Source organism: Tenrec ecaudatus, chromosome 4, assembly GCF_050624435.1.
Source record: "Tenrec ecaudatus isolate mTenEca1 chromosome 4, mTenEca1.hap1, whole genome shotgun sequence".
Lineage (NCBI taxonomy): Eukaryota > Metazoa > Chordata > Mammalia > Afrosoricida > Tenrecidae > Tenrec > Tenrec ecaudatus.
Genome location: NC_134533.1, coordinates 58,642,673 through 58,669,629, shown reverse-complemented (window position 1 = coordinate 58,669,629; position 26,957 = coordinate 58,642,673). Strand labels below are relative to the sequence as shown.

The window sequence follows — 26,957 nt, the reverse complement described above, 5'->3', positions numbered from 1 at the left end:
CCTTGCTTTCCTCTACCCTTGAACATGACCCGTCCTTGCCACCAGTGTCTTTCTCATTAGAGGCTCTCTAATCGGTGTGCAGTGGCCTCTCGGTGCCTTTCACCTGCATTTCCCTGATGACTCACTGTGCTCAGGTGGGCATTGGTCGCTGTATATTTATCTCCTTTGGAGAAATGTCACTTCAAATCTTTTGCCCCTTTCTTAATTGGACTGTATATCTTTCTTTGTATTGAGTGATAAGGTCTCCCCCCGCCCACAAGTTTCAAACAGGAAAAGTAAGTTTATTGCAGAAGAATATTCTGCAAAAATAAATTTAAAAAATAAAACTAAATCAAAGGGGACCTTAGCTAGCCTAAAAGGTCTGGAAACAGGTAAAACTCTACCTTATATTTAGCTAAAAGTGCAAGTTCTTCCTGCATTCTAGAAACATTTCTTTTTTCTTTTAATCATTTTATTAGGGGCTCATACAACTCTTATCACAATCCATACATACATCAATTGTGTAAAGCACATCTGTACATTCATTGCCCTCATCATTCTCAAAACATTTGTTTTCCACCCAAGCCCTTGGCATCAGCTCTTCATTTTTTCCCTTCCCTCCCTGCTCCCCCCCTCAGGAACCCTTGATAATTGATAAATTATTATTATTTGTCATATCTTACACTGTCTGACATCTCCCTTTACCCACTTTTTTGTTATCCATCCCCCAGGGAGGAGTTTATATGTAGATCCCTATAATCAGCTTCCCCTTTCTACCCTACCTTCCCTCCACCCGCCTGGTATCTCCACTCTCACCACCGGTCCTGAAGGGTTCATCTGTCCTGGATTCCCTGTGTTTCCAGCTCCCATCTGTACATGCTCTGGTCTAGCCAGATTTGTAAGGTAAATTAGGATCATGATAGTGGGGGAGGAGGAAGCATTTAGGAACTAGAGGAAGGTTATATATTAGAAACATTTCTTTTTTTAGAAACGTTTCTTACCAGATACATGAGTGACAATTTTTTTTCTCCCAGTCTGTGGCTTGTCTTTTTCATATTTGTCACGGTGTCTTCAGAAGGAAACAAGTTTTTAATTTTGACAAAGTACAAGTTACTGTTTTTGTTTCTGATCATTCTCTGTGTTGAGTTTTCTAAGAAAGATTTGCCTAAGATAAGGTCACAAACAAGCCACAGGTCATCCTAATGAGAGTCAGGATTGAGAAAGCCAGTCACACTCACTGCCGTGGACTTGATTCTGACTCATGGTGACCCTAGAGGACAGGGTAGAACTGTGGGAGTAGAAAGCCTCCTATTTCCCTTCTGAGTCAGGTAGCTTTGAACTGCTAACTCCTAGTAGCATAGTGGTTACAAACTAGGCTGATATCCACAAGGTCCACAGTTTGAGATCACCAGCCACTCCTTGAGAGAAAGATGAGGTTTTTCTACTCCCATAAAGAGTCGGCATTGACGCAATGGCAGTGTGTGAACCGTAAGGTTAACAGCGAGTCACTGGTAAATACCTGTAAATGGATAACTCCTTGAATGGATCACAGTGTGCATATTGCTTAGAAACACATTTCCCTAGGACATCCCCTCCCAGAAGGGTCACAAGGAAGGACGAGGCAGCCAGGGTGCAGTACAGCACAGACAAAACATGCAACACTCCTCCAGTTCTTTAATGCTTCCTCCTCTCCCCCGCCCCCCATCCTCCACCCCCACCCCCACTATCATCACCCAGTTCTACCTTAAAAATCCGTCTAGGCCAGTGCATATACCTTGGTACAGATAAGAGCTCTGGATACACAGAAACCAGGAGAGACACACCCCTCACCAACAGTAAGGGGAGTAGTGATACCATGAGAGGATGGGGAAGGGGAGGGGGAAGAAAGGGGAGAAAGGGGGAACTGATTGCAATGATTGACATATACCTCACCACCCCCCAGGGTCATGAACAACAGAAACATGGGTGAAGGGAGACAGCGTAAAAGGGGACAGTGTTCATCAAGGGTTCATGTAGGTAGGAAGGTGGGGGAGGGAGAGAACAAATGAAGAGCTGATACCAAGGGCTCAAGTAGAAAGAAAATGTTTTGAAAATGATGATAGCAACATATGTACAAATGTGCTTGACACAATTGATATATGGATTGTTATAAGAGCTGTAAGAGCCCCCAATAAAATGATTTATGTTAAAAAAAATACTAGTAAACCACCATCCCCATCCCCCCCGAAAGAAAAAGAAAGAAAGAAATATATTTCTCCCTCTAATCATTTGAAACACCATTCAAGGCCTTTGGCTCCCAAAGTGGGGCCGCTGTTTCTGACCTTCTGCTTCTGGGGGAGGGTCCCCCAACCAGCAGGCCTGGTGGCCTCAGCCTCACCTCTCGGGGCTCAGGAACCTGCGTTCCAGGTGGCACTGCCTGCCTGCCTGCCCTGGTGTCTGGCTTGCAGAGCAGGTCTGAAATCAATCTGTTAGCCCAGAGGACACTTTTAGATACAGATCTGCTGCTGAGGGACTTTATGAGGACAGGAATCCCTGGCTGTGAAATTGTTGGCATTTCATGATGTGAGAGAAGATTTACAAGCTCCATGCTGCTCTGAGCTCTAACACCGGGATGCAATCCAGCCCGTGGGACAGGCAGAGGCGAGGGGCAGCAGGTGGAAGGAAAGCGAGGTCACCATCTGACTGTGGACCTCCCCCCCTCTGGGGGGCCTGGTTCAAGGTTACTTCGGTCACATGGTCCTCTGGGGAGGGCTCACCAGCAGTCATTACTGAGTGAAAAGGCAAGCTGCTTTATGTGAGTGTGGACTCAGAATGGAAGGGATTTCAAAGGCCTCTCCCTCCCCTCCATATTGAAGGTCCCAAACTCCTTGCTCACCATGAGGCCATCCTGCCTCTGCTTGACACCCCAGTCCAGGCACATCTTCTCCCATACCCTATTTGATGAAAAACAAAAGTTTTATTGGCATATAGTTCATCTATCATATACTTTAATTGTTCAATTATCTTTAGAAGAGTTGTGTAATCACCATGGTCAGTCTCAGATTTCCTTCTTATGCTCATTGCTAGCTCCCATCCCCCCCTTCCCACCCACCCCACCCCTGCCTTCCCTGCCACGTCCTTAGGCAATTATCACACCACTTGCTGTCTGTAGAGATTTACCTATCCTGGATTTCATATCTAGAAAATCATACAAAATGCAAAGCAAGCAAGCAAACAAAATCTAACAGCAATATCTCGACAAAGCATAGAAAACCTCGATTAAAAAGAAAGCAGAAAATACTAAAAACGGAAATAACTGTAAAGTAGATCAAAAGGGAAATCAAATAAGATATTATATTGTAACCTAACTCCATCTGCCATCATCGACTCTATAATGCACTCTGTCTGATAGCAAGGCTGGTCACCTCCCTCGGCCATGGCACCCATATCTTCAATGTTCCGCTCATGAGGGTGGGAATCAAGTAGGGCCATGTCATAAGAACTAATTGCTGTTCGATTGGGGCTAGAATTAAGTGCAAGCCCCAAATCCATTCATAGATATGGTTTATAATGTCTCTAGTTCACTTTAGAAACATCATTATCCTTTTATGACAGAGAACATTACAAATCAACCTCTGGGGTATAAGGTAGTTCGATTGATAATGTCATTAATTTAGCCAATGGCATAGAACTTAAAACACTGTTGAGAAAAGGAAATTATATCAGTATAGGCCTGCTTCAGACCGCAATACACAAATGATTGACTTGTACAGTTTAAAGTCGAAAGTGACTGGGCACTATTTACACAAATAATCAGTGTTGGTGAGAGGAGAAAACTGTCCACCGGACTCATTCACAAAGGTAGACCCATGCCTACCACATCCATACATGTCACAAGAACTCAAGGTGGGCATTAAACTCGTAACTATATGGTAACCCAGGCCACCATTCATGGGCACACTCAGAGCAGGAGGTCCCCAAACCAAAGTCTATAACAGTAGAGTATGTCAGACTTTAGTCCAAGGGAGTATGTCAGTTCCTTAAATCTGCTGCAGTGAGTTTGCGGTAAAGCACAGGTCCCTTAGTGGCGTTTCAACATCGAATCGTTCTGGTGTGGCCTATGAAGGCCAAGAGCGTGAGAAGGACAAAGTCTAAAGTTCTTATGGTCTATAGCACCTGGCCTGAGTCACCAAGGGCTAGATAGACACTAGCTCAAAAGTGTCCAAGTAGCAACATAGTGCTGGGTGTATTTTCCCCTGGGGTTCTATATATGTTCCCCACCCCATGGGAGGATGCTCCACCCCGTTTACCCACCAATAGAAATGTAATCACCTCTGAGATGTACACGCTCCCCTCCTCCCACCATGGCTTGAATTTCTAGGTGGTTCGCTTATCACTCTGGTATGAGTGTCTGTGGATTTGGGGGTGACCCTTGCACAATGTTGTAGGGCAGCAACCGAATGGCGCTCTCTCCCTCCCCGCGGAGGCGCGGTCTCCTCTGTGGAAGGGGTCTTGACGATGTGCGTGGAAAGGGGGTGAGATGCGGTTCATGAGCACCCGGCAGGCTCTCTATCTCGTTGCTCACAAGATTACATGCCCTGAGAGCAGGGGCGTGCCTTCGTCTTGACGCCTGTCCATTTAGCAGTACACTCTCTGGGACGTCTTTTGTTTGCGCGAATGAAGAAGGACATGAAAGGACAGAATTTGACCACGTGGAAGAGGCGAGGAATAAAGTGAGGGAGGTGCTGTCAGCCGTCCAGACCGATAAATTTGAAAACTGTTTGAAAATGGAATCGCAGATTTGACAAATGTATTCAGTGTAGTGGAGAGTGCTTCGAAGATAAGATTGTTTTGTAAAAAAAATTTTTTAACACATATCTTTGGGAAAAATCCCTTTTTTGAGGGAAGGGGCTACCCCTCATAGCGCTTTAATTTTTTATACCTATGGAATGGAATGAACATTACTATGGGTGGTTAGACTGTGCCGTTGTTTTCAGATGAACCTTCAAAAAGAGTAAATAATATAAATTTGTGGTTTTCCCACTGGGTGGCTGCCAACCCACCAACTTAGAGAAAACCCTGATTATAAGTACCATTTTAGCAACCAGTTCACCAAACTCAAGAAAAACTTAGGTATCAGTCCTGTCAAACCATTGCGAACCTGTTGAATTCTCCTACTTGTTGCGTGCTGTTTCTATTCCCAGTTGGTTAGGCTTTGCCATATCCCCTTTCCACGATGGTTGTACCTATTTACAAGCCTAGCAGCAGTGTATGAGTTCCAATCTCTCGGCACACTCTCTAGCATTTTGTTGTCCTCTGGTTGGGGCATTGGGCTAGCATTGTGGGTATAAGGTGATAGATTCCTCATCTTTGTTTTGATCTGCTCCTCCCGGGCGAGCATTTCCTCGTGTGTTTGCAAGTCATTCAAGTGTTGTCCCTGGAGAATAGTCTATTCGTGTCCTTTGGACACGTTTTAATTGGATTGTCTTTTTTCCTGCTTATTGAGGTGTTGCAGAATTTCTAGATTTTCGTGATTAGTCTGTTGTGTCATTCTAGATTTTTCCCATCTGTGCTCTCTTGTTTTACTCCTTTAATGAAGCCTTTTGAAGTGCAGAAGTGTCTGATTTTTGATAGTGCCCCGGCATCTATTTTGCCTTCCACTGTGTGTGCTCTCTCTAGTGTATGTGGTAGTCCATGTACGCCCTTCAATGGGGCCTTAAATTTGTTTCAATTTTCTCATTGATGATTCTGATCACTCTGGGATATACATTTAATTTTCTAATCTATCTTGAGTTCATTTTTTGTGTGCCTGGGGTAAGGTATGGGTCCAGTTTCATTCTTCTGCAGATGAAGATCCAATTTTTTCCAGCACCGCTTGTTAAAAAGGGTATCCATCACTATTCAATGTTTTTATGGTCCTTTGTCTAAAATCAGTTGCCTGTAGGTGGAAGCTCTGATTTACATCCTGTTGCGTTGGTCTGTGTATCTAGCATGGTACAAGGACGTGGCTGTTTTGACTACTGGGGCTGTGTAGCAGGTTTTGAGTTTGGGCTGAGCAAGGCCTCCTTCTGTGGTCATCTTTCTGAGTTCTTTGCTTATCCCAGGCCTCTTCCCTCTCCATATGAAGTTGCCAATTAGTGTTTCCATTGCTTTCATGAATGAAGTTGGGCTTTGGATGGGAATTGTGTTGTATTTGGGGATCATGTTTGGTCGTATTATATTTGATTTTTTAACGTAACCTCATCTATACTGCACACACACAAACACAGATGTATAGACAAAATAATACATGTAATAAAGCATTCAGACAGTTGCCAATTCAGCATGTCTGACCTGTACATCCAGTGACATTGATTCTGTTCTTCCTGTTGTGCAACCACACCACGACCCTTGACCCCAGTCCCCCCCAACAGAAACCCTGTGCCTCCGCAGCTGTGACTTCCCCTCCCCCCTCCCTTCCTGGATCGCTCAGAATAAACTTTGGTCCTCGTGCATCTGCCTATTTCATGTAAGTGGGTCCATATGATATTTGTCCTTCAAGGACAGGCTTATTTCATTCAGCATCATGTTTTCAATGCCTGTTCATGTGTTAGCATGTATCAGGACATGATTTTTCCTTCTGGCTGAGTTGTGTGTGTGTGTGTGTGTGTGTGTGTGTGTGCTAATAGAAAGTAAACTCCCTGTCAGGAAGGACCTTGCCTGGTCCCTATCACTGTTAGATCTACGGCACCCACAGCCCTCCATGCATGTTGACAGAGTAAATGGATGGATGTTTGGGTATTTCCAGTGGCAGGGAGGTCATGCCCTCGCAAGACAGCCCCCTCTATGTCCAGGGAGCTCAAAAACTCACTGCCATCAAGTCGATTCCGACTCGTAGAGACCCTATAGGACAGGGTAGAACTGCCCCTATGGGCTTCCCAGGTGTTGACTCTTTATGAGAGTAGAGAGCCTCGTTTTCCTCCTGAGGATCAGCTGGTGGTTTCTAACTGCTGACTTTGTGGTTAGCAGCCGGACTCTTAACCCCCTACACCACGAGGGTGTCCTTTCAGTGAAGAGCAACCCAAAGTAGGGGCTGCTAAAGCTTGCCCGTAGTCTTCCTCTCCCACATCTTCTAGGGCCAGGGTGAGGGGTGTGGAACTGAAGGCAGGACGCTGTGTGGTGCCGCCCTACAGAGAAAACCACCAGCCTCTCTTTCAAGGGCAGGCTTCTCACCTGGGGAAGGGTGGGGACAGGAGTTGGGAGACTAATACGCCCTAGGGGTTGCTACCAGAGTCTGACTTGAAAATAGATCTGTTCTCATAGTTTAAGACACACGTTTAAGTTAAAGATGGTTTTCTTGTCTATGGGGAGAGAAAACAAATACACAAGTATTGTGTGTGTGTGTGCGCGTGTGCGCGCGTGCGTGCGTGTGCGCGTGTGTGCGCGCGCGTGTGTGTGTGTGTGTGTGTGTGTGTTGATGGTTAAGGTTGGGGAGAGGGAGTGCATCTGGGATTCTACCTGCTAAGCACCCCCTCCCCCGGGCTTAGGGGCTGCCTCACCACAGGAATGTCCGATGTCTGACTCGCTGTGTGGATTCTAACTTCCCTACACCTGCACGGTTTTGTCCCAGTTGCACATCAGAAACGCCCTCTCTGCTGCTTTGGAGGTGTGCCCTAAGGGGCCCAGGAGGGAGCCACACAAAAGGGCTTGAGAAATCAGCAGGCTTCCAGGTGGCTGCCTTGGGCCATCTGGCATATGGTTGGTCCTTAGCTTCTGCTACGACCTGGGCCCCCGCATATCTTACCAGCGGGTTGGGGTTACTGAGCGGTTATTTGAATGAAGCACAGATGATTTGTGGGTTTTATTTTGCAGGTAACAGGGAGGGGTGAGAGGAGTGAGGGGCCCAGAGATTCATTGCTTAATTCGGACCTACTCATTTCATCCATTCATTTCCTCAGTTATCGCTTGTTCCAGACTCTGCAATGGTCTTTTCTCCCCCACTTCTCCTTACAGATAGAAGGAGGGAGGAATTTGTAGGAGGAGAAATGTATTTGCACAACTTTATTAAAGAAAACAATAAGCTGGGTCTCCGCCCTGGAAGAACACTGGCCGAGCTGCTGGGATTCGGCAGTCAATGTTCCTTGGGAGAAACAGCTGTATTACAATCATACATGGTCACCAACATCAACATGTAGAAATAAGCTGTAGAAAAAAATAATGTGGGGTGGCATCTGACCTCCTCCAGCTATGTACGAGGAAGGGAAAATTAAACTCTACAACGGCATCCCCCCAAAGCAGATGTCCAGGAGGTTAAAGTCAGCCGTGCCCCACGCGACCAACTGTCCCTGCTACAGCCCAGCTCGAAAACCCATTGCAATGGCCACCTAGACCTTCAAGATCGGCTCTATGATTGTGGGATTTATTAAGAGGTTACTAGGCTACCCTGGCTCAGGATGCAATTATTCAGCCGTGCCCATAGGTGCCCTTCCTCCGGCTTTGGCCTCTCAGATACACAGTTCATTGGCCTCATGCAATGTTGAAAAGCTCTTTTAGGGTTGCCAATAAAGGCCCCAAGCACCCACCACTCAACCTTTAGCCTCAGCCCAAAGATGCTCAGTTATCAATTAAGTACCTGGAGCCTCCCACTCCACAAGCCAGCCCCTGCCCCGAAGCTCCCAGATTTCCTTGCTCTGTAGGCTGGGAAGTCCACCCCTCAGTCACGGGCCCAGACTCATCTGGGGTCACAGCTGTCTTCTGGATCAAGGAGGTTCAATCCACAGGGATCTCAGAGTTCAAAGGTCATACTCCACTCACGACTTGTCTCTTGCTGATAGTCAAACCCCCCCACTCCCCACTTCTGAAAGGACCCGTTTCATAGCAGGTAGCATGGCCATCACAATTAACTCTGTGAACAGTCAACTCACAGCTGAATTCCATCATCCGATCAGTGTTTCCTCTACCTTCTTATTCAGACTCTACAGCAGGGGTCCTCAAACTATGGTCCGCGGGCCACATGAGGCCCGCCGAGGACATTTATCTGGCCCGCCGGGTGTTTTTACCCCGCTTGTTTTTTTTACTTCAAAATAAGATATGTGCAGTGTGCATAGGAATTTGTTCATAGTTTTTTTTTTTTTAACTATAGTCCAGCCCTCCAACGAGTCTGAGGGACAGTGAACTGGCCCCCTGTTTAAAAAGTCTGAGGACCCCTGCCAAGGCCATTTGATGGGAGTTATGAAGACCATGGCTAGAAGAAGGGTCAGAGTGAAATACCTCCCGGCCCTGCGCAAGCAGAGAAAAACTGGGCAGGAGAGGCCCCTCACAGTCCCGAGGGAGAGCAGCCCATTCCAGGTACGTGTGGGCATCTCTTGGGGCGGGAGAACTGCTGGATTTAGAGAGTGGATAGGGGTTTCTGCAGAACCTCTGGCATCGGAGTTCCGCGCACTGCCCATCCACCCACCCCCAGTACCACCTACTCCGCACTGCGCATTCCGCCCACAGCTGGCAGAGCCCCCCTGGAGGGGAAGCTGGAATTTGGTTGGGAAGATGTTCCCACCACTACTGTATGGTGGTCGCTGTTGCTGCTAGGGCCCGTCAAGTTGGCTCCCACCTTCAGGGACCCTGAGCACAGCAGAAGGAGCACTGCCGGGTCCTCCCCATTCATTGTCCCCGTGCTTGAGCCTGTTGCAGCCACTGCGTCTGTCCATTTCCCTGAAGGCCCACCTCTTTTTTGCTGCCTTTCTAAGGTTATCGTGGCTCAATTCCCGCTCATGACCACGTACGTGCCAGACATGAGTGGATCTGCTTGGGACAATGCCTTACCAGCTAATCAGTGCTCGCAGCTCCTGATTCCCAGTTCAGGTGCCTCAGTTTCCCCACTTGGACCATAGCACAGTGATCCATCCTGGGGATCTCTTAGCAACCCTTGTTGGGTAAACAATGAGAGAGGTTCGGTGTGTCCTGAGAAAGGGCCGGGGCAGTTCCAGCATCACTGGGTCTGTGAAATCTGAGGTCCTGGAGGCCGGTGGAGAAGGGAGCACATTGTCCTCTGCCAGACCAGTGTCAGAGGTGAGTACACGGCGCACTCTGTGTCCCTGGCTGAACAGCTCCCTCCGATGTCTCTGTCCTCCCCTGCCAAGGTCTGGGGTCTCGCCCGCTGGGAACATTTATAGCTGGCTTGTGGTGCTGAAGGCCACCAGGTTTCCCTCACAGGGCTGTTTCAGTCAGAGCCACGTCAGGGCGGGAGGACTCCAGCCCAGGGTGGCATGTGTGCCACCTGACCAGGCAGCTGGTGCCCCTCCGCAGGGGTCTGCATTCTTGGACTTGGTTCTGGACAGCCGATGCTGGACTCCCAGTTCTGCTGGGAATGGCTCTGCATTTTCAAGGCATATTTTCACAGTCTTTCTGAGACTCAGCTCTTATCTCTCTAAAATGAGGATTAGAAATGCCCATCGCCGAGGGCTGCTCCCAACAGAACCAGGCCGATATGCCAGGGCATTCACTGCACCACGCTGGAGACAACATAGCTGCTTTGCTGATGTGAGGGCCTTCCTCCCTGCTGGGTTGTCCCTGCCTGGCAGGGTGTGGGCTACCCAGGATGACCTGGGAGAAACTGGTTTTGCCTCAAGTCCTGTTCCCCAGGGGGTCACTTCTCACATGCCTTTACCTTGCCTTTGTTACAGCAGAGCTTCCAGAACCTTCTGCCCCTTTGGGGGCTTAGCTGTCAGGGGCCCCTTCAGATCTCACTCTCCACCCAAGGCCCTACTGGCGTCCAAACTCCATCTCCCATAATACATGTGTGTTAGACAGGGTTCTCGAGAGAGAGAAAACCAGATTGCTGATAATTGTATGTATATCTATATCTATATATTTATAAAGATAGATATATAACACAAGAAATGAACAGTTAAATTATAAACAGATATTTAATACAAGAAATGAACAGTTAAGTTATAAACAGATAGATATATAATACAAGAAATGAACAGTTAAATTATAAAGCAGTACAAATGACTCAGTGCGACTCACTCCCGTGAGAGAGTTGTGAGACACTGGCAGTCCTTCAAGTCTTGAGAGCTGTCAGGTAGTCCTCTGTAGAGAGAGAGAGAGAGAGAGAGAGAGAGAGAGAGAGAGAGAGAGCTAGGCTATCCCAGCACAGGCAGAAAACAGCAAGGCAGGTCACCAACTGTCAGCCAGGTCACCATCAGTCCTCAGCTCCGGAGATGTAAATTTCATTCATGTGGTCTTAAAGGGACCTCAACTTACAGCGACACAGTCCATAGGCTAGGTGCCCCACGGGTAGTGGGCCCTTTAAATTGAGGCACAGAGCAAGCAAGGCAGCTACACACTGGTCTGATGATTAAAGAGCGAGAGACAAGAAAGGCGAGGCTCACCGAGCCACTTATCTCTCAGTCCTTCAATTAATCCCACTTGTGTTTATCGTCCAGGCTGGCACAATAAACTCTCAGCATGCGTAGTAGAAACTGCTCTGAGACCCCAGGGTCTCCCCAGCCTCTCCTTCAGTGCTCATGCAGCTCAACTTCTAGGGGGCCCCAGGCTCTGCTGTTGATAGACAAGCCCAGAAATCCTCAGCTCTTATTCTAGCCCAGCAGTTCTCAACCCCAAAGGGGTTGAAGGACCCTTTCACAGGGGTTACTGGATTCATCACAGTAGCAAAATGACAGTGATGAAGTAGCAATGGAAATAATGTTATGGTCGGGGGTCACCACCACATGAGGAACTGTAGTAAAGGGTCACAGCATGAGGAAGGCTGAGAACCCCTGCTCTAGGCAGATATATGCTCATCCAACCTGGGGTCCTTGGCTCACTTGCTTAGAAGGACCATGCTGGAAGAGAGGTGATAAGTATCTAATCCACAGGTTCTTTCTGCTCACCCCTCTCCTCCTTACACACACACACACACACACACACACACACACACACGTACACACCGACTTCTTTGTGGGTGTTAGGAGCCATCGATTCTGGCTCAGAGACCCCGTGCACAACAGGACAGAGCACTGCCCAGTGCTGCACCAGCCTCACAATCGTGCTTATGATCCTGTTGCATCATCCCCTGTGTCAGCCCACCTTGCCGAGGACCTCCCTTCTCTCCACAGCCCCCAGGACGACAACGTTCCTATTCCAACAGCTTCACGACAGGCTACTATCCTATTCTCTGTTACCCGCCACCTTTGGGTGTCATGGAAACCAGACGATTTTGCGGTGGATCCGCTGTGATGCTTTGAGATGTAGACAGGCTATAACTGAATCCGGAGAGAAACTCTCCAAAGCATTCGCTGGTGTTGCCCCGTTCTGTCATGACGCCTTTGGGCGAGCTCTGTGGGTTGGAGGTTTGGCTTGTTCTGTTTCCGATTGCAGCAGGTTACAAAGTGGAGCCGTTCCACCTGCGGCTCTTTGCTCGTGTCACCCTCTCGTGCAGCCAGACAGCACAAAACACAGAAACAAATCAAATCCAGAGTGCTGGCTGGAGCCGAGGAACAAAATCTTAGCTTTCTGATGTTGTGCTTGTCTAGTGACCCCATTGCTCACGGAGCATCTTTGCCACAGGCCCAGGTTAAGAGTAAACGCCATGTTTACTTCTAAGGTGAGACACCATAGAAAACTATGAAACACGCTTAGGGAAATCTCCAAGTGCACGTCTGTAGCGTCGTATTGCATTGGTCAGAGTAGGAGTGCCACTGTAATAAGCCGCCTCTACTGTGTGTCAGAAGAGCAGATGCAGAGACAGCGCCTGATGCCACAGCTTGTCAGGGCTCTGTGGGTGCGTGTGTGTGTGTGGGGGGGAATGGAGCGGGCTGAGGGAATTGAGGAGCAAATGATGAATATGGGAGGGGGACGGGGAGGGTGCACTAGAACGGATGGTGATGATGTATCTACTACTCTTTTAAAAGCAACTTCCCTATGGCGGTATATGCGATGCGAGTTTTAAATCAATAAAACTAGTGAAAAATAGATCTGTAAAATAATAATTTTAGGATATTTGTAGCCTCGGAGTCTGTGGTCACTTGTCACAGCAACAGTAGGAAACGGACAGAGAACTCACTCTGCCTTGTGCCCCTCTCGTGTGCCTGAGAATGCAACGGGGAGGCCAGCAATCTGCGCAGCAGGAACAGAAATCAAGGAAGATGGGCCCGGCTCTGAAGGCTGAACTTTTGGGCTGACCTTCCCCTGGAGGGTGGTGGCCTGGCAGCAGCAGGGAAGGCAGTGTTTCTGTTCTCTGAGTCCAGCAGATGGGGCATGGAGAAGTTTGAAGAAGACGTGGTGGCAGAGAAGCCACGTTTCTATTCTGGGGAGGACGCTGAGTGAGGGATCTTTGGAGTGAAAGGCTCACCAACGTGACCCTGAGAAACTCGGTGAGGGGCATCATGGGTAAGGGCTCAGGCTCTGAGTCATACTTAGAGACGGGGTGCAAAGTCTGACTCCACCCCTCTTCCTGTCACCTGGTTGTGCGGCCTCAGGTGTCCCGCTAGCACTGCTGTGTGACAAAGCACTCGCCGACTTAGTGACGTCCGCCCACCATGTACTATGCTCACTCACGGTGGCTTGGGCACGGCATGCCTGGCGGCTTATCTGTGTTTCAGCTTATGTGGGTCTTGAGTGGAAGGCGCTGTGGACTGGGAGTGACTCACCAGCAGAAGGCTAGTATCACCCTGCTGACGGCTGGCACATTCGCACAGGGCCCAGCCGTGCGTCCTGGGCATCCGTCCTCACAGCATGGCGGCCTCAGCACAGCCTGGCTTCTTGCACAGAGGCTCAGGGTTCCAAAGATAAGTGCCCCGCCAAGAGCATCTTTTGTTCCTTGGCCTCGGAAGTTATGTAGCTTTTCTTCTGCCACATTCGATTTTGAAAACCCAGACAAAACTAAACCCACTGCAGTGAGTCGATTCCAACTCATGGGGACCCTATCTCGGATTCCCGAGTTCTCATGGGAGCAGCGGGTGTGTTTGAACCCCGACCTGTGGTGAACCGTGCAATGCTCACCTGGCAGAACCAGCAGTGCTTCTTTTTATGAATCACAATCAAATTAGAGACCTACCCAGAGCCAAGGGAGGGGATGGAAACCCACTTCTGCAAGACAAGAGCAACAAAAACCAAACAGAATTCCTTTCTGATGGGGAGTGACAGGTTCTGTTACTGCAGCTCAGACAGGAAGTGTTGATACAGCCATCTTTTGGAAAAAGTAATTTGCCACATTTGGTAATTTCTTTGTTTCCTCTGAGAAATTGTTACTTTGTTTCTCATCCAGAAGACAGTGGTAACAATTTAACATTCTCATTCAGGTTAATGCCCTCAGTACATGGTCATATAAATGTTCCTCAGTGAAAAGAGAAAACAATAATAAAAAAGAAATGGGTAGTGGGGGCACAGGGCACTACCCACCCAAGGGAGGGTATTGTTTGTGTCTCCACAGGGAAAGAGGGACCAGACTTCAACCCAGTGCTTCAAGATGTGAATGCAACATGCCGGCGTGGAGTAGGGAACCAGTGGAGAGGTCTGAGGGGCCGGCCCCAACTACTAGATGGACACTTGCCCCTCCCCATAGAAGAATGTATTTCAAAGGATGGTGCAGGATCTGCAGCTCCAGGAGAGGGACATATCTGATTGGAGCACATAGGAGTAGATGAAGGGCGAGGAGGAGAGAGTGGAGCACATCCTGGCCCACCAGGCCGTGATGACGGTGTTCCCCGTTAGAGCAGCCAGTCCACAGAGAGGACCACATGGCCGGCCCCACTATAAGACATGATGTCCTTCACTGACCCATAGCCCTAGAGGGGACAACACCAGAGACAGAGTGTGGGAATTGCACCCAAACTGATCCCGCCACACCAAGGCAAGGCGCTAAGGAGGTGAACAGAACAGCAAGGGAACGAAGCAGTGAGGTCTCCAGGGAATGCCGAAGGTGGACTTTGGGGCCAGGGCTTGGTGCCCAAACAGACTGCACTGGAAAACACTCCTAAAGGCCAACAAACAATCCTTGAACTAACTACAAAATTTCTTTCTTATTGTGTGTGGTATTATTATTTTTTTTGCTGTTTCTTCATTTTATTTTAAATGTTTTATTAGGGGCTCATACAACTCTTATCACAATCCATACATACATCAATTGTATAAAGCACATCTGTACATTCATTGCCCTCATCATTTTCAAAGCATTTGCTCTCCACTTAAGCCCTTTGCATCAGGTCCTCTTTTTTTCCCCTCCCTCCTTGCTCGCCCTCCCTCATGAGACCTTGATAATTTATACATTATTATTTTGTCATATCTTTCCCTGTCCGACGTCTCCCTTCAACCCCTTTTTTTCTGTTGTCCGTCCCCCAGGGAGGAGGTCACATGCAGATCCTTATAATCGGTTCCCTCTTTCCAACCCACTCTCCCTCTACCCTCCCAGTATCACCACTCACACCCCTGGTCCTGAAGGTATCATCCACCCTGGATTCCCTGTGCCTCCAGCTCCCATCTGCACCAGTGTACATCCTCTGGTCTAGCCAGACGTGCAAGGTAGAATTCAGATCATGATAGTGTGGAGGAGGGGGGAGGAGGAAGCATTTAGGAACTGGAGGAAAGCTGTATTCTTCATTGGTGCTACATCGCACCCTGACTGACTCATCTCCTCCCCTAGACCCCTCTGCAAGGGGATATCCAGTGGCTGACAAATGGGCTTTGGGTCTCCACTCTGCACTTCCCCCTTCATTCATTATGGTAAGATTTTTTGTTCTGATGATGCCTTATACCTGATCCCTTCGACACTTTGTGATCGCACAAGCTGGTGTGCTTCTTCCATGTGGGCTTTGTTGCTTCTGAACTAGATGACCACTTGTTTACCTTCAAGCCTTTAAGACCCCAGACGCTATCTCTTTTGATAGCCGGGCACCATCAGCTTTCTTCGTCACATTTGCTTATGTACCTGTTTGTCCTCAGTGATCGTATCATGGAGATGTGGACCCAATGTTATGATTTTTTATTCTTTGATGCCTGATAACTGATCCCTTTGGAACCTCGTGATCACACAGACTGGTGTGCTTCTTCCATGTGGGCTTTGTTGCTTCTGAGCTAGATGGCTGCTTGTTTTTCTTCAAGCATTTAAGACCCCAGACGTGGTGAGAAGGGTGTAGGAGACCTGGTAGGGCATGATCAAGGGTAATGTAACCAAGAGGAATTACTGAAGCCCAAATGAAGGCTGAGTATGATAGTGGGACAAGCGGAGAGAAAAAGGAAATAGAGGAAAGAAGTAGGAGACAAAGGGCATTTATAGAGGTCTAAATAAAAGCATGTACATATGTAAATATATTTATATATGATGGGAAAATATATCTATGTGCATATATTTGTAGGTTTAGTATTAAGGTAGCAGATGGATGTTGGGCCTCCACTCAAGTACTCTCTCAATGCAAGAATACTTTCTTCTATTAAATTGGCATTCTATGATGCTCACCTTCCCGACACAACCACTGAAGACAAAGCGGGTGAATAAACAAAGGTGGTGAAGAAATCTGGTGGTGCCCGGCTACCAAAATATATAGCGTCTGGGATCTTAAAGGTTTGAAGTTAAACAAGTGGTCATCTAGCTTAGAAGCAACAAAGCCCACCAGCCTGTGTGATCAGGTATCAGGCATCATCAGAACAAAAAATCATATCATTGTGAATGAGGTGGGGGAGTGTGGAGTGGAGACTCAAAGCCCATATGTAGGCCACTGGACATCCCCTTATAGAAGGGTCTCCGGGAGGAGACAAGCCAGTCAGTGTGCGATGTAGCAACAATGAAACATACAACTTTCCTCTAGTTCCTAAATGCTTCCTCCCGCCCTATCATGAACCCAATTCTACCTTACATATAGGAACTGGAAACACAGGAATCCAGGGCGGATGACTCCTTCAGGACCGGTGGTGTGAGTGGCGATACTGGGAGGGTAGAGGGAGGGTGGGTTGGAAAGGGGAACTGATTACAAGGATCTACTTATAACCCCCTCCCTGGGGGACAGACAACAGAAAAGTGGTGAAGGAAGATGTCGGACAGGGCAGAATATGACAAAACAATAATTTACAAATTATCAAGGGTTCATGAGGGAGCGGGGAGCGGGGAGGGAGGGGAAAACAAGGAGCTGATGCCAAGGGCTTAAGTGGAGAGCAAATGTTTTGAGAATGATGAGGGCAATGAATGTACAAATATGCTTTACACAAATGATGTATGTGTGGATTGTGACAAGAGTTGTATGAGCTCCTAATAAAACGATTAAAAAATAAAAAGAAAGAGAAAAAAATGCTCCTCAGTAAGTGTACTGCACAGACCTCCTTAAAGTATTGACGAGCAAGGGGTCAGGTTGAGGAGTCAGGTGCGCCCGACCTGAGCCAGGGTATTCCCACTTGTCGCATAGGCATATGAAAGTCGGACACTGAGTGAGGACAATTGGAGAGGAATGGATGCCTTTGAATGATGGTGCCTGTGGGGAATATTGAAAGTATCATGGATTGCCAAAAGAACACACAAATCTGCCTTGGAAGAAGTACAGGCAGAATGTCCCTCAGAGGGAAGGGTGGTGGGACTCCATCTCATGTACTTTCTTGTCAAGAGAGACCAGTCCCTGGAGACGGACATCAAGCTTGGTGGAGGGGCAGCGAAGAGGAGGAAGACCCTCAATGGGAAGGATTGACACAGTGGCTGCAACAATGGCCTCAAACTTAACGCCAATTATGAGGGTGACTGTGATAGGCTTTTTGTGCCAACATGTCTCCTGTAGGGATGTATGGGTGGAGTTTAGCCTGTCAATCAAGGTCACAGCTTGATTAGAGGGTGACTAAATGGCTCTTTGAGGCTGGCCTCTCTCTCTGCTTTCCTCTTCCGGCTGTCAAGCCCTTCTGAGACGGAGAGCCGTGTGATGCAGCCACCACCATTGTCTACAAGACTTTGCACCCACCGGCCTGTGATCTTCCTGCATTGTGCAGTGCATCTCTGTGTGTGGCTGCATGAGTCTGAAGAAGGATGAATAGACTCGTATCAGACTGATGGTCTGGGATGTTTGCTTGATATATTACTTTTTGATATAAACTCTCTCTTGCACACAGATGTGAGTGTCGCTGGATTTGTTTCTCTAGTCACCCGGGCCTAACACAGTGGCACAGGACTGGGTGAGGTTCTGTTCTGTTGTACATGGGGTTTCTATGAGCTGGAACCATCTGCCAGGCACCGAACAACAAGAGAGCAGAGCACTTCTGGGAGAGCAGGACAGTTAAGAACTTAGCTATTAACCAAATGTTTGAATCCACATAGAGGTGCCTCTGAAGAAAGGCCAGGCAGACTACTTCTGAAAGGTCAGACCCATTGAGAACCTTGGAGGACAGCTCTACTCTGACACACACCGGGATGCCCCACAGTCGAGCTGTTTCCATGGCAACTGGAGTGTTCCCTTTTAAGATCAAGCAGAGACCAGGCCTGTTCCTAATACCTGACTGTACGCACCGCACATGGCTCCGCGCTGACATGTGAATGAACCTGAGAGGGTTGTGCCAGCCTGGCAGTGGTCAGCGCATTTGCTAGCTATTTGTGTGTCACATGCAGCAGCAGCCACATGTCGTACCTGGGACTCTTCATGTGACTGTAGCTATCTGGTAGCTCAACCAAGGTGATCTCAGATGGTTTTACTCGCTGGCAGCTGGGGCTGGCTGGCTGTTGGAGTGCCTAGATCCTTCTCCATGGCCTTTCCAACCAGCTAGCTCAGGCCCATCGACCTCAGGTCTTGGGGATCCACCTGCAGCCGAAAGAGCCAGGGCCTAGTGTGCAAGCAAGTCTTAAGCCTCAGCTTGTGTGGCGCATGCTGATTTTCCTGTGGCCATGGCAACTCTGGAAGCAAACCTGGGCCCTAGGGATGGAGAAGTCAACCCTGTGATGGGCAGAGGGGCCGAGTCCCACACCACAGCACCCTCTCTGCTGCACCAGCGAGTGCCTGAGACGGACGATCATGGCTGGGAGGGGCTCGAGGCTCCGTTAGGGAGGTGGCAGGAAGCACACACGCCATTCAAGCCATGAGTGGAAGACACGTGTGCCAGGAAGCTTTACGTCAGCTTCTGGGAATGCGTTCTCTCACGTGAGAGAAAGCACAGGCAGAGCAAGCTCCAGCAGTCCAGCAGTGCCATCTGCCCCCATCCGGGTGGCTTTTCCGGGGGCTTCGAGCCTCTGCAGCAGCTCCCAGAGGCCTGTGCACGCAACCCAGAGGTTATTTCCTCTTTTGCCTCTTTCTCAGAGCCAGGAAACCTTTCTCAGGATCCAGCTCAGCAGACTTCCCCTCAGAACTCCTGCGCTAGGAGCGGGCCGAGGGGATGAGATTACCGGGGCTGGTGTGGAAGGTGAATCATCTGTAATGGGGGTAGTGCTGGGAGGGAACCACCCAAGAGCCCTCCAGCCCTTGAGCGGAATGAATGAATGAATGAGTGTGCATGGCCAGCCGGGCCTCACAGAGAGTCAAGTGGTTGATTGGTGGGAGAGTTTCAAGGCAGTGTCGGCCCTGGAGTCCATTGAGGGCCTCGTGCCTTTGCTTCTGACAGATTGTTGATCACGGCGATGATCTATCTGCAGATGCATCGTGACTCAGGAGCACAGTCCGCCAGGGGAACAAATGTTGTTCCTCGGGGAGATCATCACAACCCACATCGTGACATGGCCTCAAGGAACGGATCGTGGTGAAAAAGCCCATGCTCCATGAGTAACTCACCGAGCAACCACCCGCCCCATACCAGCCACCATCTCCCGAGCACCCCCACGTAGGCAGCTCTCGGTGGCAGAACAATGGGGTTTTGCTAGGGAGGCTTCTTGGAGACTCTGCTCTCCAGGCTTTCCGAAGTAGCTTTGTCGTCTTAGCATGTGTTTGTGAGGGGGCCCGCCCCAAAGGTTAACTGTCCCCACACACGCAGTGGCCCGGGAGGAGAAAGAGCTGGTGATCTGATTTTGTAAAGATGACCGTCAGGAAACCCTGGGGAGCAGCCCTAGTGTGTAGCACTCGGGACACGGGTGTTGCGGCCATGGACGGGGTCAAGGGATCACGAGGCCGATGCAGGCCAGCACGCAGCTCATCCGGTTGTCCACTGAGTGCCCATGAGTCGGTGTCCACTCCATGCCGTTATCTCTATCTACCTCGTCTACCTGCCTACCTGCCTACCTACCGACTTACCCACCTATTCAGCCTATCCGTGACCAATCGGCACACACTTCACACTGACCTCCGCCAGTGAAAATCCTGAGTAAGCTCTCCTGGTTAGGGTTAAGGGCTGCTGTCTGTTGAAAGCAGGTACGACGACCCATAGAGAACCTCACGCTAGCTGGAGAAAGGATCGCTGCGAACAGGCTTTCCTGTGGCTTGCACCCACAATTGGTGCCTATGGAAGCAGCCATCGTGAACCCAAACAATGCGTCGCATCGGGCACATCTGCAGCACCACGACCCTTGAAAGTGGTGAAGAGCAAGGTTGTCGCTTTGAGGACCAAAGTGCACCTAACCTAAGTCATGATAGTTTCGCCTGCCAAGGTAGGCATGTGGAAGTTGAACAATGAATAAGGAAGTTCAAAGAAAATGGATGAATTTGGCTTACGGTGTTGGTGACAGATGTTGGAAGTCTCACAGATGGCCAGAACAATGAACAACTCTGTCTTGGAAGAAGTACAGCCAGAATGGTCCTTAGAAGCAAGGATGGAGAGACTTCATGTTGCTTGTGTCTCGCCAACCAATTGATTGGCTATGTTTTTAAGAGGGACAAGTCTCTGGAGAAGGAGATCTTGCTTAATAAATACAGCAGAGGGTCATCAGAAATAGGATGGATTGACACGGTGGCTGCACCAATAGGCTGACACATAGTAACAATTTTACGGCTGGCCCAGGACTGGGTAGCGTTTTGTTCTGTTATACGCAGGGTCTCTATGGCTGAGAACTGACTTAATGGCACCTTGGTGGCAGAACAGCAGGTGTTAAAGGGAAATGTCAGAGAAATGGGAGGAGAAAGATGCTAGGGGATGTGGTCATTCTGTCCAGAGTAGGGACACAGGAGGCCATCTGTCCTTCCACCCACAGTTGCCTTTGTGATGAAGAAAGAGTTTCTCTCGGCCCCTCCGCGATAGTCTCCTCTCTTACATGTGCTCCCCTCCTTGTTAATGCTGTCACCATTCATCCAGGTACCCGGGTTACCCCAGAAACCCCCTCTTGCCATTCCTCCTGACCAGCAGGCCATACCTATTCTGACTCCTCAACATTGTTAACACTTTCCCTTCCTCCACATCATCTCCACCACTGCTAGGTACATTTGTTTCCTGGCCCTGTTTCCTCTACTTTGATTTCAATCTCCATTCTGCTCGAACCGTGTGTGCCGGGCATCTCCTGGCTGCCTCATCAACGCTATTCTTACCCGTCTCTCCCCCACTCTTTGCCCCAGGAGGTGGACCTGCGCTGGTGTGGGCCTCCACGTGGCTTCCCTTGCTCCCTGGCTTGTGGCTGGGGTTGAGCAATGGGGATCACCAGCAGGAGATCAGAAGGGGAAGGAGAGTGGAGTTGGGAGGTCCGTTTCCTGGCCCCTCACTGTGGACTAACTTCATCCAGAGATCACAGTTCCTCTCAAGGCGGCCCTCGTGCCACGTGGCTTGGCAATCCTCGCAGGAGTCCGCCATCATGCTTTCCCTTCATCCCTGCATGCTCCACTCAGTAACAGTTCTGCGGGTGCTTGCTCTGAGGCATAACATTATGCTTGGTAATTTTACTACATTCTGCCCAAATCTTTGTAAACAATCCCTTCATTTGAATCTCCCACTCCTCAATTATCTGAAGTATACTTTCTCCCTCAAAACTTTTCTATCGTTCCCACTGACCTTTAAAATGAAGTTCATATTGATGACCTGGGGATTCAAGGTCCTCCACACGGACTTTTCCATCCTCGTTCTTGACCCTGATCTTCATTCCCTCCAGAATCGAGTAGGAATCCTTAACATTGACCCTCAGGTATCTGTCTCTCAGGCCTGAGCTGCCTCTTTCCTGGTCTCTGCCTTAAGAAAACTTGTCAACCCTAATACAGATGTGCTAAAAGTCTAGTACCACCCTCCCCGTTCCCCCCTCAAAAAAGAAAATCCACTTCAACAAAAAAACCAACTCATTGTCATCGAGTAGATGCTGACTCACAGCAACCCTATGGAACAGGGTAGCCCTGCCCCTGTGGGTTTCCGAGACTGTAACTCTCCACAGGAGTACAAACCCCATCTTCTCCCATGGAGCTGCTGGGGCTTTCACAGTGCTGACCTTGTGGTTAGCCGTTCAACCCGTAACCATGAGGCCACCGGGACAGGGCTGTGCAAATGGAAATTCCTCAGTAACTAGATGATGAATGAGCATATGGGACTGTTTGAGAGCCTCACACTTCCGAGGGCCATGCTGGTCTTCAAAGGCATGTCTGTGGAGACAGGGTGAGTTGATGTAGTTGATGTTTAAAGGAAAGGAGTCCTTCAGGCTAATGCAAACTCCAGGCGGTAGACTGTCTTCTTCCATAGGCGTTGGAGCAAGTGGCAAGGGGACAAATAAAGCTGCTTAACACATAGCAGCATATGGCTCGACAGCCCTGACCAAAGCCCGGGAAGAAAGAATGACATCTTCCCCATCAGGCTGTCTCCGATGATCCCTGGATGAATCACTGTTGGAAAAAATACAGAGTCGATGTCCTAAAACCCCAGACATGCAATCAGTGGGAGAAATTCTTTCCTTTAGGACGGTTTTTGTTCTTTAAATATCCCCATGCTGAAAGCATCACCGCGAGGGAATGCCCTGGGGAATGATGGGAGGGGTGCGGACAGGGTCTGTGCAGCGGGTCCATCGCGGAGGGCTTGTCTGGAGCCAGGGCAGCTCTGGGGAGCGGTGGACAGGCCAGGAATACTATTGGCTTCCCTTCCAGGATGTGGGACAGATAGCAGGGCACCTCTCCAATGGTCCTTTGTTCTCCTGTGTTGACTGATGAGCTATCTTTTGCGAAAAAGATACATCGCAAACCTTGACCAGTGCGTCTCTATGGGAGAGGAGGCCCAGGAAGAGGAGTCAGCTTGTTCATTTTGTAGAAACCACAAACAAATAACTTTGCTGTAGGAATAACAAGCCTGCTGCCACTTTTGAAAAATATCAAGGTGGCTATCTTGTCAATGGAATTTGAGGCCCCTTTGTTTACCTTTTTTCCTGTGTTAAAGAAAGGTAATGGGCGTTATTAAATATGACTATAACTCTTCCACCTCTTGGGTTTTCCACGATCATATTGATTTCAAATATCCTGTCACTTTGATCTCCTAGACCACTGAAAGGTCTGAGAAACTCCAACATCATATTGGCCCCTGAGTTTCTTTATCTTCCTGGAATATGGCGAATCTCATAAGTATGTGATTGAACTATGGAATGTTATAATGTCTGTCAGAGCTCCCAATAAAATGATTAATAAATGAATGAATGGATTAAAAGAAACAAGCTACACACATGACGCCATCACATGATTCTTTTAGTATGACGTTCAAAGTAGGCAAGATGAAACGATCCTCTTTAGAAACATCCTTGGGTGTACAGAAGTACATGAAAGAAGTACATACCAAAAACATCAAGGAAAGACAGGGTGGAGGATGCTCAGATAGGGACACCCTTTCTTCTGGGGAGCTGGCCATGTTTTGTTGTTTTTTTTTCTCCCTGAAATCTACTTTTATTGTAAAAAAAAATCCCAAAGAACAGAGTGGCCTCTACTTCCCAGAGTGCACAGTCCCCACCCTGTGACCCCTGGGGAGCTGAGGGGGCCAACTCCCGCTCTGGGCATGGGTGTCACGGGCAAGGTCCCTGTGGCTGAGGTGACCCTGAACCTTTCCAGTGCCTGGGGGCTAGGGGGCCAGGACAATGAAACACAGGGAGGGAGGGAAAGAGGGAGTTAGTGTGGGTGGTGGGGATTGCCCCAAGTGAGCTGGCCATGTTTCTTTGGTTTTTCCTTTCCCTCTTGACCTGAGTGGTGATTAGATGGCTATTTGCTTTACAATGATTTACTTTAGTGGACAGCAGTCTATGCACTTTTCTACATGTGTGTTAACTTTCATAACAGAACAACAAACAGAAGACAGAGGCAGCTTCACCTTCAGAGGAGCTTGGGTGAGGGTGTCCCCTCAGATGCTTTCTGATACAGAATACACCATCATGTCCCAGAGCTGGGGAGGTCCAGCTTGGCCTTCCTGTCTTAGCCCCTGAAATCAATCCACAAGGACCCCTCAGCATCAGCACGAGCCAACTGAGAACTGGCTGAGCCTGGCCCAGCCATCACTAACAATGTCTTCTGGGCTCTGACATCCCCCAGGATGTAATTGAGGGTGCTCAGCAGGGAGACAGTCAGTGATGAATTTCCTAGGATGGAAACTGAGCAGAAACAAACCCACTTGTGCCAGATTGTCAGTGTTTTCCACAGCTTTGGAGCAGCGCTGGAGGCCTGTGCCTGTACAGCTACCTGGCAACCGAGCCTCCTGCCGGGATTTTTCCTCTTGGGCACAGGTGTGCATGCCAGCTCTCTGGGTGAGGCCGGGATGGGCAGCCTGGCAGAAAGGTGCTCTTGCCTGGCTGGTACAGCATGGGTCCCTGCAGCTCTGACTTGGGCCCATTTGACTTTGGGAACTGAGAAAGTCACCGCCCGAGGAGGAGAGTCTAGATGGTGTCACCTCCGAGGCTGGCTGGCACTTTGCTGAAGGCACATGCAGCCCCTTGTTTGGGGCTTGGGGCATGGTAAGGCTGCAGTTCGCAAAGATTTTAGATTCTCCATGCAGGATACCTGATGACATGGCATGCAAAGAGCACTTCCCTTCACCTGCCTCTCCTTTGTCACCACCAAAGGAGGTCAGAAAGCTGTCCCACTTTCACCTGGGGACTTGGCCCTCGCGGTGGCCAGAGGATTGCAGGCACTGAGTCCACCCAGCCAGGGTGTGCATTTCAGGCGAGGGCACCCCAGCCACAAAGACACAGGAAGTACAAAGCTGCGGGCACAGTGAAATGTCTTCCCCCTCTAGGCCACCACGGTGCCTAAACTCCTAAAGCCCCCTCCTCTTCTATTTGACCATGGCTGTGGATGCAACAGCTCAGCTCAGATTAGGAACCCTCCCTGCTGATGAAGCTGGGACAATATGGGGCCCAGTCGGCTAGGAGAGAGCAGAGCTGGGAGGGAGCTCAGAGCAGCCCAGGCCGCCTGCAGGGAAGGGAGGGAATGGAGGGATGAGTAGGAGGGAGTCGGGAAGGAGCTCTATCACTGACTGCAAATAGAAGCCTCAATTTGTGGTGCAATGGAATTCCCTTATATGGCTTGGGAGGAAATTCTCTGCCGGGAGCTGCATGCAAATAGGTCACCAAGTAATGGCAAAACTATGCGGCCAAATGGAGGTGCCTCCATTGAGTTCTGTGTCTCCAAGGGTTACGTCCATTGCAGGAAGCCATGAGGACTCAGGGCTTCTTGCCACGGGTGATGGGGGACAAGAACTCTTCCCTCCTCCCTTTCAGACCCTCGCCTGCTTCCTGCTCCCCACTTCCCCTCCAGGATCTGCCCCGAGTCTCCCTAGCATCCCTGGTGCCAGGATCAGGCAGGGACACGGAGATTGCCTGAGACACTCTCTGGTGACTAATAGAGAACTCGAGCAGGAAACAGACTGGAAAGGACTTAGAAGGGACTAAAAATAGGCATGTCCTAAAAAATCAACTTGGAAAGAGGTGGAATTAACACACTGGGAGGAGAACAAGGAGATCGCGGGCTCCACGTCACACCAGACCTTCTCCTGGGAAAGGAGGCTGGGCTCCCAGATGGAGTTCCATCTGCCGGTTAGGAGTCCGCTGCCCTAGGGTGTCCTGCTCTACCCAGGAGATAAGCGGGCAGTCCAGCCTGCCGGGCCATCCAGTGCCCTGATTACTGCCTGTGGTTCTGGGGATCGAGCTGTGGAGGGTTCATGTTAGGGTGGTGTGTGTGTGTGTGTGTGTGTGTGTGTGTGTGTGTGTCTGAGGAGTGGGGGTCATGGAGGATCAGGGTTCAAGGAATTGGAATGATCCTTCTGGAAGGGAAAGAGGATGGCCAAGTGGTCCAGCTCCCTCTTTACCCACTGGGCTAGAGTGACCTTCTATACTCTTGGGCCCAGTAAGGTAGGACCGCCATCTTTGGGCTGAATGGCAGGCTAGCAAACTGGGGTTCTGATGTCAGCCGAGACAGTCATGGGTTGCACGACTTCATGTAGACACTCACCTTCTCTGACACTCTTTTCTCCTTTCCGAAGCTCAAGAGGAGGGTCTTGTTCCACACATGTCACGTTGTTTTAATGCTTTTCAAAGCTGCATAACTTTTCTCTCCAGGAAATCACAAGAGCGAGCCAGCTGCCCGGGTTGAGGTGGGGAGCAGAGCTCCCCACACCCACATACTCACCCCCTTCATGGTGGCCGCTGAGAAACCACCACAGTCCTTGGGGGCCCCACAGCACTGGCTGGCAACCACAGGAGGCGTACACATGGCAGGTGTGGAGTGGCCAACCCAAGCCTACCCACAGCCCCTCCTCCGTCCCTTCCTTTATGCAGAGGCCTAAAGGATCCAAGAGTCAAAAACGCGGCACAAGGGGGACTTACCTCCAGAGGCCCGTCAAACTGAGGAGAGGCCTTATGTCCACAACCCCCAGCAAATGTCTCCATCATCTCCTTAAAGATTGTGACAAACAGATTGCAGACATGGAAGCAATTCTCTACCTCACCCAGTTATTCACGCTCTGGCATGACTTCATAACTCCTCCCATCAGGAAGTGGAGGGGTGGAGTGGGGAGTGGGGAGGGAGGGGGAAAAGAGAGGACCTGATGCAAAGGGCTCAAGTGGAGAGCAAATGTTTTGAGAATGATGAGGGCAGTGAATGTACAAATGTGCTTTACACATTGATGTATGTATGGATTGTGATAAGGATTGTATGAGGCCCTAATAAAACGTTTTAAAAAAAAGAAGTGGAGGGGTTTTCCCCACC

At 49.4% G+C, this 26,957-nt stretch overlaps 1 long non-coding RNA gene across 1 annotated transcript in view; it reads right to left on the bottom strand.

Annotated features, from left to right (window-relative positions):
- Window positions 1–26,715, bottom strand: part of LOC142444797 (uncharacterized) — a 30,111-nt gene extending 3,396 nt beyond the window's left edge. Inside the window, exons 1-2 of the long non-coding RNA XR_012783932.1 lie at window positions 26,576–26,715; window positions 2,855–2,912 (exon numbers count right to left, since the gene is read on the bottom strand). This is a non-coding gene — a long non-coding RNA (uncharacterized LOC142444797). The remainder of the gene's footprint in view (window positions 1–2,854; window positions 2,913–26,575) is intronic.
- Between the last annotated feature and the right edge of the window lie 242 nt (window positions 26,716–26,957).